Here is a 10,824-nt window from a genome sequence, read left to right on the forward strand (position 1 = left end):
AGTATTAAGTACCCCTTCATTTACCAATCTCTTAATTCTTTCTATGGAGATATGACCTAGTCTCCGGTGCCATAATTTAGAAGCATCTTCATTAATAACACATCTTTTAGTGCTAGTGTGAACATGCATTGAATCATAAGTGACATTGTTTTGTAAATTAATGCAGTAAAGACCATTAGACGAAATACCATTCCCAACATAATCAGATTTATAGAATAGACTGAAAGATTTTTCTGAAAAGTTTAAGGAATATCCAAAAGGTACAAGGCTTGAAACTGAAATCAAGTTTCTAGAAAAACTTCGAACATAAAAGGTCTTTCCTATTCCAAAACAAAACCACTACTTAAAGTTAAATAATATGTTCATATAGCTTCCACATGCGAGCCCATCCTGTTTCCTGATAAGATGCTTTGCTCACTTCCCACTGGCTTCCTTAGGTTTTGCAAACCCTGCAAGGAATTCGAAATGTGAATTGTTGATCCAGAATCAATCCACCATGTGTTAATATTAAAGTTAACCATATTAGATTCATAACAAAAAAATGAGATTAAATTACATTTGTCCGCAAGCCATTTCTAAAATTTGGCGCATTCCTTCTTCATGTGTCCCTTCTTTTTAAAGAAGAAACACTTGGAATCCTTCTTGATATCGGCTTGGAGAGGTACTTTACCTTTCCCTTTCCGATTGGCTTGAGATTTGCCCTTTCCACGTGTTGCCAGCATTGCACTCTCTCCCAGTTCCATCACCAGTCTCTCTTCCTCTTGAACACACATGGTCATGAGTTCATTAATTGACCATTTATCCTTATGTGTGTTGTATGAGATTTTGAAAGGTCCATATTGGTGCGGAAGGGTGTTGAGGATGTAGTGCAATAGGAAGGACTCTGATATATCAGCCTCGAGTTTCTCCAATTGAGCCACAGTGTACCTCATCTGCATGATGTGCTGGCGCACACCATTGACACTGGTGATCCTTAGGGATAAAAACTTCATGATTAGGGTGCTTGCTAGTGCTTTTTCTGAAGTGACGAATTGATCATCAATGGCCTTCAACAAGTCTCAGACCTTTTCATGCTGATCAACGGAACCACGAATACCAGCTGAAATTTTAGTCTTAATGAACATCATGCTTAGACGATTGGATTGCTCCCATCGTTCATAAAGCGTGATGTCCACTGCAGTGCTGGTATTAGAGAGTGCCGGTGGTTCATCTTTCCTAATAGCATAGTCTATGTCCATCCACCCCAAATGAAGGAGAACCATTTCCTTCCAAACCTTATAGTTATCTCCCTTAAGTTCGGGAATGGCACAATGAATTTCAGAGAAATTTGCAGGTTGTACTACTACATCAAAATTAAAAATCACATGCTTATGTTAAAATTGAGGCTTAATAAACTTCCATGCTTTACCAATGTAAATCATGCTCAAAATTGAATCTAATGACATAAAAATTGCCTATGGGCTAAATTTTTAATTCAAGCAAATTCAATTATTCATTGTTTTGAACTTTATGATAAAACTATTAATTCATAACTCCTGTGGGTAGGTTATGAAATTTTATCCTAATTAATTACATAAATATAATAAAAATTCCTGTGGGATAAAATTTATTATATTTAGTCTAATTAATTACAATTTAATGTCTAAATAATCTTTATGTGATCTAACCAATCAAAATATATAATTTTAATTAATTAAAGATTCTGTGGCTATTCTCTAATTAATTATAATTATATGGATCACCAGACATTATTTTTTACATAAGTTGCATAAACAAAACTTAACCAGAGAAAAAATAATGTTTACTGAAAGGAGTAAGTCAAAATGACATTTTAAATAAACTCCATATAACTATAATAATTCTTCACAAAATCAAAATTAAGGTTAAAGCAGTCAGCATTACCGTAAATGACTGCAAATTGATTGTTCAATTTATAAACAAACCCCGGAGATTTACTGAAGCAGCATTGATCTACTTTGCACTTGAATAGCAAATGCAGTTCGAAGGCTAGCTGGCTTGACTTCAGGCTCCATCCTTAAGTTTATAAAACAAACTAAAAATAGACCAGCGAACAAGCTATTTTGCTCACAAGATAAATAAAATTAAAATTAAATTTAAATTAAATTTCAACAATGCTAAATTTGAACTTCATGCAGAATAAACATAGAATCAAAAAATGAATGCCGAATGAGAAATAAACCACTTCTTATTTCTTCTTTAATTACAAATGTTCATTATCATAAATGTAAGTTCAGCGTAAATTTTACAATAAATATGTAATCAATTATAAAATTTACTTTGCATTGTTGATCAAATTCCCAGCTATTTCCAAAATCTACAATCATGGACTTAACGGGTCTTCATCCGTAGAGAATTGGGGGGAAGAAGGATTGTTTTAGTGTTTTCCTTCTTCATGAATTTTGTCCTAGAGCTTGAAGTATCTAACAAGCTATTTTATTTCACAGATCTCTGAACCATGATATATATCAACAACAACCTTTATTCACATGTATCCCAACACACAAAATATTGCAAATAAAAAAGGCAAAACAATGAATGCAATTAACTGGCTTAAAGTTAATCGCCATTTCAAACTAGGCAGCACCATAAATTAGAAAATTTTGAAGTTCCCGAGTTGGAACCTGTGCGGGAGCCCATTAATTGGAAATTTTTATGCGATTCGAAAAGAAAACAATGAATGCACACAAAAATTAAAAATACAGATACCAAATGTATTCTAATACTTTGAAGTTCCCGAGTTGGAACCTGTGCGGCAGCCCATTAATTGGAAATTTTTATGCGATTCGAAAGCAAAACAATGAATGCAATTAACTTGTTTAAAGTTAATCGCCATTTCAAAATTGGGCAGCACCATAAATTGGAAATTTTTATGCGATTCAAAAACAAAACAATGAATGCAATTAACTTGTTTAAAGTTAATCGCCATTTCAAAATTGGGCAGCACCATAAATTGAAATTTTTATGCGATTCGAAAACAAAACAATGAATGCACACAAAAATTAAAAATACAGATCACTTCAAAGTATTAGAATCGCACACCAAGGCAGAGACATTTATGGCTCTGATACCAAATGTAAATTTTTAAACAGTGATTCTGTATGCGGAAAAACTCAAAGAATCGTAAAACTTAATGCCCAGAAATATAAATTACCTCCAGCCATTGGTGACGTTTGATCCAAACCACAATCCACTTGCTTCTTTACTAAAAATAACACTCCAGCTTCTATCCAAGCAAAAAGAAAAGAATACAGAAAAATCTGAAGGCACTTCCAAGCTCCTCAGCTAGATGGTGTAAAAACTGAAGGGAATTGAGATACAAGCTTGGGGACCAAACACATAAATTTATAGCCAAGCTTCCATCAAGCTTCTGATGGCTATGTGTCAAGTGTTCCACAGATCAACGTAGGGAACTCGAGATGGAGTAATGGACCACTTCAGTAGCTCCCAACAATAAATTTATTAACTGCAGTTGGTTTCCAGAAATTAAGAAAAGACTGCAGTTTAGTTCCATAATTGTAAGCAGCATTTGTTAAAAATAAATTAATGGAGCTTAACATTCTCTAGCCTAACCATGCAATAATGTCTGAAAACACTAATTCTATGTGTTCTAGAGGTTCTCCATATGTCAATCGATGCCAGATATTGGGATACAGTTTCAGCGCCTTGTCTATGCTTTTGGCAGAACCATACATTAATTTGCTCACAGAAGAGTTTGTCACTCTATCGGCTTCACCATGAACGATCAGAAATGGCAAGCTCACTTGCATCATATAATTCATAATGACTCTGATGGTGCATTTAATTAAAGGGAATTACTAAAGGCAGCTGCAAAAAGTTGCAGATTGAATTAAATATTCGAATACGGTACCTCGTCCAGTCGCCTCTCTATGCCCACACTGATCATGAGAAGCTCGCAAGCCGTCTTTAGACTAGGTCAATGAAAGGATTTGCCCAAATTTGTGCTAATGTGCAGATATTAGAGAAAATAACAAATCATGAAAATTAATTAAAAATTCTACAAATTGCGTACAATTCATAAATAGGAGACAAATAAGTAATACGATTCACTACCTGTCTCATTTCTGGTTCCTTGAAGCCAACATCTACAATATCCTCAGTAGGTACAACCTTGCACATTGGGATTATTGCAGTTAGCTTCTTCAATATGCTTATAACCAGGGGGTGAGGCTTTAACTCTTCTGATATCTGTTTCAACAATAAAAAAGGTGAGTGCGCATATAATAATTCAACCATGCAATGTGAAATATTAATATAATTTATACCTTGCACATACGTGCAATAAGAACAGCTCCACTCCAATAGTTAGGCTGATTTCTATGGATGAGAAGTGCCACTGCTCCTCCCATTGATTCTCCATAAATGAACCTCGCTTTCTCCCTATACTCACCGCGTTCTGCAATGTAACTATCATACTTTCTTATTTCCATGAGTAACTGCACAACTTATTCTTGACATTAATTACCCAACCATACATACCAGCGACGGTCCTGAAAAAAGTTGTACAATCCATTACAAGGTCATCGAAGTTTTTTATGTAACAACGTGTTCTAGCAGATTTGCCATGCCCTTCATAGTCTATACCAAATACTGCATACCCTGTCTGCAAGCCTCACTCCTATGTCTGATAATAGGTCCAATTGGGTTATTAATTTTAGAGCTAAATTAATACGAAATTTTGGTAACGACACTAACAAATATTGTTCATCCATGAACATCTTGGTCATATTTACTTACATTATTCCAGAGAAAAGAGTTAGAAGTACCTTCCATGAAAATGTTGCGCTCCATGCCATAGCCTGCAAGCACAACAAGAAAACAACTTGCACAACAGAAACTCAAAATCCTTAACAAATTTACAAAGTGGCAAATCCATGGATTCGTGACTAGGTTGCTTTATGATGTGGACAATGAATTGGGAAGCTGACCATGGCAGAGACATATGACGGCTTTGGCTTCCTTATCTGCAGGTAACCATCTGCAAGTAAAGAGCTTCACTCCTAGCAAACTTTCAATGAACTCCTGGATGAGGATTTCGTTTAAAGAACATTAGTAGTGGAAATTTATCAGTGTCATGAGACACTGACCCAATATTAAAATCTCACCTTCACAGCTATTGATTATTTGAGTTTAATAACAAAAAATAATCATTTCACATGTATAATAAACTACTTTGGTTGAGACATGAGAACTTGCCTAAGATCTTGGCTGGGATTCTCTTTAATTGCTTCTTTTTATCAAATGTTTCCCTTCATAAGTATATTTCCAAACGAATTTCATCCCTTTTAACACACAATTTGTATAGAAATTTGATCCTCTCAACAATGGATAACTTAAAAAGTTAAATTTACGAACTATTTCTTTTATGTTACTGCCGTTATTTAACTCTTCATAGTCGACGAGGCCACTGAGTTGTTCCACCCCTGACATGTCCGCCACCGCCAGGAAACGAAAAACAATAGATTCAGATATTGTCATAGAAAGGTTAACGTATCTCCACAGTTGCCATGCAATAATCTTTGAACTACAAAAATCTTGCCACTCAATATTTCTTCGAACTATACGACTAAAAGACTTAAAAGACTGTGTCCAAAAAAAAAAAAAAAAAAGTGTTGAAATATTATTTTCAACTACAGGGCCTGTCCTTTGCCATACCCCTGTACTGTTGAATCAACTGCCATACCTATGCATTCATGAATCTGCCATTAAACAGCCGCAGCTCCATTCCTTTCCTGAATCAGCCATTACACAGCAATTTATTACAGAATGGTGGTCACTCACGGAATGATGGTAATTTATTGCTATAGTTGGTAAATGTAGGTAGGATTTTTAATTTTATTCTATTTTAATTCACAGGTATAGTTTTGTTTTTATGAAAAAAGGAAAAACGTGAAGTTCAGTTTTTGTTGAATCTGAAAAATGTAATGAAAACACAGCAGTGTGTGTAAATTTAAAAAAAAAAAAAACAGAGACAGAGCTCTCTTTGTAATGCACAGCAGTGCAGAAGTTTTTTTTTATGTATGCAGCAGCATGAATGTATGAATGAAATTTACAGCAGCAGTGTAAAATGTTTTCAAGGAAGAAACAGAGTGTTACAACAACGTTCTGAACAAAAACAGAGTGTTTTGTAGATGCACAGGAGTGCAGACACAACAGTGAAAAACAACCTGTTGATTTTTCAAAGGAGACAGAGTATTTTGTTTTCTGTAATGTACAGCAGTGCAAACATAGTACTGTAATTTCTGTTTACAGCATGAAGTTTTTTTTAAGTTTTGAACTGTCTTTAAAGTAGTCTTGTAGAAATCCCTCTGTTAGAGGAAGTATTATACATGAATACAACTTCCCTTTTGCTGTGCACTGTTGAAATTCAGTTTTCAGAATTTTTTTTTGTGTTGCTGAAACACCAGTTTCAGCGTTGCTGCAACACCAAACTGCGTTGCTGCAACACCTTTTCCAACAAACGATTTTCAGTTTTCTAAGTTTATTGTGTTAAAAACAGAGTGTTAAAACAGAACATTTTTTTTTGTCTGTCTGTTATGGAATTTTCATAAATTCCCAACATGGTATCAGAGCTAGTCTAGGCTCTTTGGAGTGTCAAAGAAGCTGAAGGAAGGGTTTATTTCTGTAGCAACTTCACCAGCAGAGTGAATACAATCAGTGAATTTTTTTACACAGTCAAGTATTGAAAGAATGGCTAGCACCAGCACTAGTATGGGTATGTTTAACACCCAGCTCCCACAGTTTAACGGGAAAAACTATGACTATTGGGACATAACCATGAGAGCCCTGTTTATCTCTCAAGATTTATGGGAATTAGTTGAATATGGGTTTGAAGAACCAGCAGATGAAAATCAATTTAACAGCCTAACTCAGGCAGAGAGAGATCTGCTGAAAAGCAATAGGAAGAAGGATGCAAAAGTGATTGTATTGTTGTATCAAGCAGTGGACCAGAGTGTGTTTCCAAGGATAGCAGCAGCTAAGACATCCAATGAAGAATGGCAAACCTTCAAAACAACCTATCAAGGCATGGAGAAAGTGAAGACAGCAAAACTACAATTGCTGAGGAGAGATTTTGAGAATCTGAGCATGAAGGAGTTAGACAATATTGACTCATTCTTCACACATGTGATTTGTCTGGTCACACAGATGAGAACTCATGGAGAAACCCTTGAATAAAGGAGGATTGTGGAGAAACTGTTGAGGGTCCTATCCTCAAAGTTTGATGTGATTTTCACCACCATAGAAGAGACAAAGGATCTCTCAAACTTTTCAGTTGATGAGCTACATGCACCACTGATAACACATGAGCAGAGGTTGAGTAGAAATGAAAACTCATCTCTAGAGCAAGCCTTTAAGACCCAGATGTCTTTTGGAAGAGGAAGAGGTCAAGGCAGAGGAAACAAGAGAGGAGGAGGCAGAAGTTAAAACAGAGGTGGAAGGAATAGCCCAGCAAATGCTCAAGGAAGAGGCAGCAATCCAAATCAGAACCAAGGCCATGGCAGCAGCCAACAAAGTGGACAACATCATGCTCAAGGACAAAGGTATGAAAAATCCAATGTCCAATGTTATTATTGTAAAAAATATGGGCACTATGCTAGTGAATGTAAGAAGAAACAACATGATATGAACAATAGATCTAATGCAAATATTACTAGAGAAAATATTAGCCAAGATAATGTATTGTTAGCTTGTAACATGGCTGAAACAAACAGTTAAGATATATGGTTTCTAGATTCCGATTGTAGTAACCATATGACAGGAAACTTAGCCATGTTTTCTGGTTTAGATCAAAGTGTGAAATCACAAGTCACACTTGGGACTGATAGCAAAATCTTTTTTATGGGAAAAGGAGAAGTTAAAATATTTACAAAAAAAGGAGAAAGGAAAACCATAGTAGATGTCTATTATGTTCCTGGAATGAGGTGTAACCTCTTGAGTATTGGACAACTTGTCCATAAGGGGTACAATGTTTTCTTTGACAATGATGTATGCACCATCATGGACAGAGCACCCAGCAAGCGATGCATTGCTGAAGTGAAGATGACAAGGAACAGAATGTTCCCTCTTAGAATAAGAGCAGATTTGAAAACTAAAGAAGAAATTGCAGCAGTGACACAAGAGGCTTTCCAAAGCATGCCAAAGGATGAAAATTGGTTGTGGCACTTGAGATTTGGACATCTCAATTTTGGAGGTCTAAACTTGTTAAGCATAAAAGGAATGGTAAGAGGATTACCATTGATAGAGAAACCGGACAGCCTTTGTGAAGGTTGCATTTTGGAGAAACAACATAGAGAAAGTTTTCCATTCGGTAAAAGCATAAGGGAAAAGGCACCCTTAGAGATCATCCACTCAGATTTAAGTGGACCGATGCAAGCTCCATCATTAGCAGGCAGCCAATATTTCCTAACATTTATTGATGACTTTACAAGAAAAACTTGGGTATATTTCCTTAAGAAAAAAAGTGAAGTGTTTGAGAAATTTCGAAATTTCAAAGCACTTGTGGAGAACCAAAGCGGGCTGCATATAAAAGTTTTGAGAACTGACATAGGAGGTGAGTATATCTCCGAGGAATTCCTACAATTTTGTAGAGAAAATGGAATTCACAAACAGTTTACAGCTAGGTACACCCCACAACAAAATGGAGTTACTGAAAGGAAGAATAGGACCATCATGGATATGGCGAGGAGCATGCTGAAGGCAAAGCATTTGCCAAATGATTATTGGGCTGAAGCTGTAAATTGTGCAGTGTATATTTTGAACAGGTGTCCTAGAAAAGCACTGTTGAACAAAGTTCCGGAAGAAGCATGGAGTGGGAGAAAGCAAGGTGTCACCCACTTGAAAGTTTTTGGATGTGTGGCCTATGCACACATACCAGATCAGCTAAGGAGGAAGTTGGACAGAAAATGGGAGAAATGTATCTTCATTGGATACAGTGAGGAATCCAAAGCTTACAGGTTGTATATCCCATCTACCAAGAAATTTTTTATCAGCAGAGATGTTCAATTCATTGAGGAGGAAGCTTGGAATGGAAGCATAGAGAAAATAGTGAATGTTAAAAACTGTTTGTCTCATGATGAAGATGATGAGGAGGTGGTTGAAATGCATCCCCAAACAGCAGCGCCAACACAAGGACAGCAAGAGACACCCTTGAGAAGAAATGAAAGTGCTTCTTCAATGTTATCAGGAAAATTTTCTATTAAGAACGACCCTATCCCACTGGGTTGTGACAGAGACCTCAGAAACAAACAGGGAAAACTACTCTTGTATTCTCCTTTATGAACTATAAACGAAGAGGAATAGGATGAACCAACCTGTGTGTTGCGCTAGTCCTTTGATCCAATCTCTCTTCTCTTTGACAGCTTCCAGCTACCTGCTCCCTTACTCGCCCAGTGTCACCAAGTTCCTGCAAGATCACAGAAAGAGGAAACTACACAAAGACATGTGTTTATGTTCATAAAAAGCTTAGGATCAGATTTAAGCTAAACATACAAATATAACAAACATCAGTGATATACAAGCATGTAGGAGAAACTCAAATAGTTTTATTGATAAAACAAGAAGATCCAGGAGGAGTTACAACCGATGAATCCTGATCCAGCATCAACCTCCCAGCATAGAATCCCTTCTTCACCTCTAACAAAGCATAAATCACCCAATACTCTGATATCTATCACAAAACAAACAGCAATTCTCTGCAATGTACAAAATTTCGGCCTCTGGATCTCTTGGTGAGGGATCCATATATAGATGTATGCAAAGAGGATGAGTCAGCTCATGAATTGATTAGTGGCTTCTCTCTGTCAGTTCTTGCTTCCACTTGGAGACTAAGAGCCTCTTACTCATCATTGGTCGAATTCAGTGAGGCAAGTGTCATTGGAGAAGATTCTGGAAGCTTCCATTGTCTCTCCACCTCGTGGAATGACTCTACCACTTGTCATTTCCTGCTCAACGCACCCTGGTAGTGCATTCAAGTGCATTGCAACGCACCTAGCCAGTGTATTTGGGTGCTTTGCAACGCAGCTAGCTAGTGGAGCATCTGAAATGATCCTGATTTGACTAGTTCTGAGCAGTTTCTAGTGGAGAACTTCTGGGAGAAGCTGTAATTTGTTGACCTTGTTTCTTTAGGAGCTGGAACAACACTTTTAGGGACTTAGGATCCCTTGGTTTATGGACATTTCATGCTTATAGCTGTAAGGCACAAAAATGTCTATAACAGTTGCCCCCTAAAGTATGAGGTCGTTTATCGGGTGAAATGCTTTATTAGGAGGATCCGAAGTTCTTCTAATGCTGGGGAGGAGACCTGTAATAAGATACAATACAATACATTGTCTTCATACTATTTTCATGATCTAGCTGAGGCAGGCATTCCCATGCTCAGCTTTATAAATTCATTTTCATGTACATAGGACAGACAATCGTCTGATGGTAGACTGATGATTCTGATGAAGTCATCATCCTTTTGGGTAGGATGATTATCTGTGTTGCAATGCTGTACATTTCAATGTCTTTATTTTTCCTGAATATATATCGCAGCCCGGAAGGATGAAACTAGATCCGGGGTCTTCAATCTCGTCCGATCTTCACTCTAAGTACAAGTCGATCCATGTGAGAAATGTTTTGAAGTCGAACATGGACAGACATCGCTTGATTACAAGTTAATGATGTAAACTGTTAACAAGCGCGAGAGGAATCACCAATAATGATAATGACCCTCAAGGTACTATAGTACAATCCATGTGGTGTGAATAAAGGACTTGGCTTCGAACACCATGCAAAATATTTCGG

The 10,824-nt window shown here is 36.7% G+C and overlaps 1 pseudogene; it reads right to left on the minus strand.

Moving 5' to 3' along the window:
* Positions 1–3,581: 3,581 nt before the first annotated feature.
* On the minus strand, positions 3,582–5,469 carry LOC149188670 (caffeoylshikimate esterase-like; annotated as a pseudogene).
* Between the last annotated feature and the right edge of the window lie 5,355 nt (positions 5,470–10,824).

The sequence above is a fragment of the Pinus tabuliformis genome, chromosome 3_1 (assembly GCF_031772625.1).
Source record: "Pinus tabuliformis cultivar Carrire ecotype Pingquan chromosome 3_1, CPIR1, whole genome shotgun sequence".
Classification (NCBI taxonomy): Eukaryota; Viridiplantae; Streptophyta; class Pinopsida; order Pinales; family Pinaceae; genus Pinus; species Pinus tabuliformis.